The sequence below is a fragment of the Centroberyx affinis genome, unplaced genomic scaffold (genome assembly GCF_046629955.1).
Source record: "Centroberyx affinis isolate AG114_WGS23_722 - 3 ecotype Tasmania unplaced genomic scaffold, CSIRO-AGI_Caff_v1 ptg001905l_1, whole genome shotgun sequence".
NCBI lineage: Eukaryota > Metazoa > Chordata > Actinopteri > Beryciformes > Berycidae > Centroberyx > Centroberyx affinis.
In genome coordinates this window covers 166,217-172,399 of record NW_027280268.1, presented here as the reverse complement: position 1 = coordinate 172,399, position 6,183 = coordinate 166,217, and positions in this window count along the sequence as shown.

Sequence of the window (6,183 nt, the reverse complement as noted above, 5' to 3'; positions counted from 1 at the left end):
TCTTTGAAAACATATATATATCTATATATATACCTAGAGGACAAAATGGAGCTGATCCAGACTCGGATCTCCAGTGATTGCATCGATGGAGACTGATATAACTATATGATGGAGCCATATTGTGGAAGTGAAAGGACAAGTGTTGGAGAGATGGATGGATGGATAGATAAACTGGATGTACAAAGGAAGTTGTGAAAGACAGACATGGAGGCGAAATTCAGGCCAAATCCAGCTAATTTCAATGTGTTGGCCTGCCTTGATTGGTCCGGAGACATTTCAGGGGACATTGGAGAAACAATCATTAATTTCCATGGAAACGGCTCACTGGCCAATAGCACACAAACACATAGTCTGACAGCGTTTGGGCATAGCGGGTCAAATGTCAATGCCTCTGTGCTGTGCCCAAAGGATCCTGAGGAGATATGAAACAAAGTGTATATCTGTGAAAGTGTTTAAGTCCTTGTGAGTGTGTTACAGTGGATCAGAGATGCCTTGATAGAGGAACGTATATTTATGAAACCCGGCGCTGTTTGTGACAGAACTGCTGATGCTGTCCGTGACTATGGCATCGTAACAGCTGGCCTGGCGCTAAGAGAGCCTCCTTTTAATCTTGACAGATATGGGCTGTGAATTCATTTGCATATACCACCCGTATTTTTTCCACCCTTTGCTGTATCCAATACACACACACACACACACACGCACACACATCCCTCTCACTCTGCACATGCCCACTGCATCGGTGACGTCGCGCTTTGAAATCCAACTCGAGAGTGGAAGTCAAAACAGGCTGCGTCTGAAGTGGTCTGGGGCTGTCACATGCGGGCACAGCTGCTGGTTCTGCTCAAACTGTATGGAGGGCCCCTTTTGATAAGAAACAGAGAAAAGATTTTTTTTTCCTCTGCTGGTACAACTGTTCTCTGTCACTGACCGCCGTCACGGGGCAGCGTTGAGCCAGCGCCAAGAGATGATGTCATGGAATTGCCTCACCTCTCCCCTTGTGTAATGAACCACTCTCTACAACGCAGGTGTAACTGTACTGTCCCAAAAACAAGACTGTAGAATGCCTGTGTGCGTGTGTATATGCGAGCGCGTGCGTGTGTGTGTGATTACACTTCTTCTTGCGTAAGCTTTACAGAGCATTCACTGTGTGAGACTGTCCTGCAGCAACTGTAAACCTTGCCTGGAATAACGCCGCAGCAGGTTGGCACTGTGCTGCCCCACTGCAAGGCACACTCATAACGCTATAGTGAAGACTCAGTGGTGTATTCCCAGTTTTCATAGTTAAAAAAAAAAAATATTCTCATCTGCTTTTTTCTCTGTGGGGTGATTTCACTGTACGCAAAAAAAGCTTATCATGCAGAATCTGAATGAATATATGATCACAGTACATTTCCAAAATAAATTATTTTTCAATGGCAGCGCTGCTGGTACTCAATGGCAAACTGTACAGTTTTGTGAAGGGAAGGTGGGAGGAGGGGAAGAGTGGAAGCAGAGGGGTAAGAGGAGGGAGGGAGGTGCTGAGAGGGGAGGAGTGAAGGATGGGTATGGGGAGGGGTGTTGAATGCTGAATGGCCTTGAAATTGAATTCATGTGACCATGGTAACCTAGTCTAAGTTGATGCAGTAAACAGTGAATGTGTAAGATACACAGGGAATACCTTCCAAAAAGTCACATGTGAAAACCCACATGTGAATTCAAAACAGATGTGCTTTTTGGACACATGCTGGTTACCTCCGCCAAGGAGGTTATGTTTTCGGTGCTGTTTGTTTGTTTGTCTGTTTGTTTGTCTGATAGCAGGATTACGGAATAACTACTGGCCCGATTTTCATGAAACTTCGTGAAAGGGTGTAGCATGGGCCAAGGAAAAACCCATTACATTTCGGAGCAGATCCGGATCCAACTCACGAACAAGCAAAAATAGCACAAACTTTGGCGGAGGTCTGCGCTCTCCAAGTGCCCTTCTAGTAACCAGAAATTTGCCATGTTTTCACCTGTGAATTGTCTCTTTGCTTGTGAAATTATATGTTCACCTGCAAAACAAATATTGCCATAAATAATAGCAGGTGAAAACGTGCAAAAAAAAAGAAAAAAAAAACTTTTCACCTATGAATTCAAATGTTCACATCTGATGTAAAAACGTTATGTCAGAATACAACATGGAAAAAAATTGCTCTCATATGAAAACCAAAATGTGTCCAAAAAGCACATGCTTTGAACTGATGTGGGACATGACTTTTTTGTAAGGGATACCACATAGCAACATATAGGAGAAAGTGTTGGCCACATTAAAGATTGGTTTCTCTGAACCTTTTGGTGAACTTGCACCAGAACCAAATGGGCACAAAAAGCCCTATACTTTTATAAACATATGTAATATAAATTATAAAAACAAAACAAAACACTAAAAAGGACAAAGTTATTGTGTGGCTGTGGCTAAGGATCTGATTCCTTGTAGTCTCTGTGTGTGTGTGTGTGTGTGTTTGTGCTTGCGTGTGCGTGCGTGTGTGTGTGTTTGTTTTGTGTACCGATACACATGAGGTGACGATGGCCCATTAGGTGGTGGAATTCCACCTAACCTGGTGTCCATCAGCTTTCCCATCAGTGTTAATGGGCAGCAATAAATCGGATCAGTGCCGGCGCTGTGAAATCCTGTTATCTGGCTGCAGCTGTCCCCTCCTGACCTTTCCATCGTCCTCTCTGCTCCTGGACAGACACCTACTCCATCAAAGTGAAGGCACACGGAACATTGCATCCCCCTTATTTTGCGGCCTATGTGTTCTCGGTGGTGATGGGAAAAAGAATTATGTCTTGTGTTTCTCCATGTTTTTCCGCCTTTCTTCAGCGCTCCCTCTTTCTCTCTCTACCTTGCCCTCCTCACACACTTTTCTCTTCATCCAACAAACAAGGCCAAACAAAGAACCGCAGACCACCTACAGTAGGCTGGCCCGGGCTCTGGCCCTCCTACAGTTTTTATTGTGTAGATGGAGGGATTATCACAAGTGACAGCGCTCATTGATGTCAAAAATGACACAGCAGGCATGAATGAAACTAAATCGTTCAGTAGCTCATCATTTGTTCCCTGGTCTCTTTCCGCCAACCACACTGGCTCAACTGACCCTGTTAAAACCCATCAGATTGCACATTGAGTCCTATCTGTATGCAATAGGGAATGATATCATCAGCAAAGTGTCAGAGATGTCCCAATACTAGGACTGTCCTAACACATATTTACAATGACGCTCAGCACCATGTTGTTCAGAGACGATATCAGATGGTGTTAGATGCTAATTGGATCACAGTCAACTTGATCCAGGGCTAACCTACTAAACACACAGGCGTGAGGGTAGGGAAGCGATTGGATTGGGTAAGACAGGACAGGGAATTGGAACAAGTGCACCCATCGCGCTAATCCCTTTTTTGAAAAACACAGGGGAAATTTCCCTCCGAGAGAATGACAGACAGAAGGCGTTTCAATTGCTCAAATGTTTCCCTCTCTCTCTCTCTGTCTCCCCCTCTCTCTCTCTCTGAAGAAGGAGAGAATGACAGAGTAAAGAGGGAGCTGGTGGTCTCCGTTAAAAGAGAGATCCCAAGGTGCTAAATAGCCTCAGTGAGCTCTGAGAACCCACAGTTAGAACATTAAAAGATCCTGACAGAAGGTGTAGTTCAAAGGGCTTTGAAACCCTGCATTTAATTGCCTCATTTGGTTGGTGGTGGGCCTCACTAAGGGCGGTTTGGGGATTTGAAGAGGATATGCTGGCAGTTGGAGAAAGGAAACTAATTCGGGAAAGGGACCGTTCCCTGCCTGCAGTTCATGAATGCATTATGCCATTTAGAGGCATTATTTTGGTGGGAGCTAAAACTGGGTTGAAGCTTACTGTGCATTGTGGGAAAGCACGTGGTACTGATGCTGTTCGTGTCTGTCTAGCCATGGGTAACCAGTTTGGTAAGGCTCTTTACCCCAGCCAGCTTTCCTTCTCTCAGCTCCAAGCCATGATGGGGCCTCACCCCTCTTGGAGCCCGAGTTTGGACGGACACTAGTTTCCAGGGTGTGTAGTGTGGTTCAAGCTGCACTTTCCAAGTGAGCTGAATAATTGGGGCATATACTGTAGGTCACTGAAATAATTGAACGAAGTCATATTTAGTACATTCATTATGGTCCTTTTGAAGTAGCAGTTGTCCATATGTGGGTCAGTCCAGTTGATATTTTTCCATTTGGAAAAGAGGGCCTCTCTGCCCCCCATTCTCTTCATGTTTCTGTATCACAACACAAGCTATGGGCATTATATAACAAATGGTACAAAGGCACACAAGGAAGTAATCATTTAACAAGGGGCCTGTTGCGGGGTAATGTGCCGTCAAAGTTTTGTATTCCTATACGGCCTTATTGAAGTTCTGAAGGACCCAAAATGAGCTGGCCCTAAAATTCTGCGCCACTAATTGGTCCATTATATAATGTTTAGGACCTTGATGACATTTTCAGGTGGTCGAATCAGGCTGTAACAGACAGGGGGGCGTCAGTGACATAACAAGTGTTAAAGTTCACACATGAGGACCAGGTGACCGTGTTGTAACTATATTATACTGCCAGACATGAGCCCATTTCTACCTGATCTGAATGTGTTACGCATCAGAGGTTGTAAATTTATCTCTGATCTCTCTGAAATTAAAGGCCACTATTTAATTTAATCTGGAGGTTGTCAACAATAATTTGAGTAAAGGGCACTAAGATCACCCTAATTACTGTAGATCAAAACATTTCATGGATGGCATGAGTTAGTGATAGAGATCAATATGTCTGGGCCCTTAATTAGCATAATGAGGTACAGTGCAGTATATTTACCCTTTGCTACAAAGCTAGAAAATTACTTCTGACATTACTTCTGAATTTCATGGTATCTAAAGTTCATGTTCAGACCACACATTCCTGATTTTTTGCCAGTGTAATAGGCCCAAGACAGAATGTGCTGTATCAGGCCATATAAAAGAAAATTACATGAAGTTACACTTTCAGCATGTAAGTGTGTGCGTGTGTGCGTGTGTGCGTGTGTGTGTGTGTGTGTGTGTGTGTGTGTGTGGTTTTGGGAAAGAGTGGGAGTAGTTATCATTTCTCACATATTTTCAGTGATATTTTCCAGTAATTACCTTATTAACTTGTACCTTTAGCACTAAAATCTAAACTATAGTCAAATGAAAACCCAAAACTGACCAACAAAAAAGAAAAAAGAATTACCATATCTATCATTTAAAGGAAGGAACTTGATATATATTTTTATACAAAACAAGGAAGAATACAAAATTTATATTGTAATCAGTTATTCCAGGAGAAATGATGAAAAGAAATCAGAGTTCATATCGCTTCAAAATATGAAACACAGCATAAACAATCCAGTCAAAGTCCAGCAAACTCCATGGAGGTGAAATTCTAAATTAATCAATTTATTCTAAATACTGCTGTATGTTTTTGCACTGATTCATTTGAACATTCATCTTATTCCACTGCCGCCAGTGCTGGACGATGATGGACCTACAAAGTGACAATGTGTGACTTTTCTGCTGTAGGTCATATTGTAATATATTGAGTGTTTTAGTGCCATATGGATGTATTCTGTGTGATCAAATAGGCCTATATTATTCACCATATTTGGAGGGAAAAAAACAAAAACACAGTTGAAGCTGCTCTATAGTGCTTTAGTGGTTCTGGACATGGCAGTGAGGCAATCTGATGATGACAAAGACGCTATTTTCAAAAATAAAAATGCAAATAAATGAGAAATATTTTCTGTCTTTTCTGTTCTTGTGCCTTAACATAAACCATCTGAACTCAATTCATGCACTGTGGAGTGGACAAAGGATGACATACACAGACACACATCCTGCATCAAGCACTTGTACTTTATGGTCGGAGGAGTAGTTGATGATGAGGAGGAGGAGGAGGATGAAGATGAAGAGGAATAGGAGGGAAATGAAGAGTATATGAAAAGACTAATTTCCTTTTTGTACATTGTTTTGTAACATTTATTTATCCAGGGGAAGATGCATGTTTTTTGATACCAGCACCAACTTGCCTCACACACACATTCACATACGACTGCCCAGCACAACCACAGCCTTCCTCTGCAGGCCACTAAGCAGCGCCACTGCAGCAGCTGGGTGTTAAGTGCTTTGCTCAAGGGCACCTCG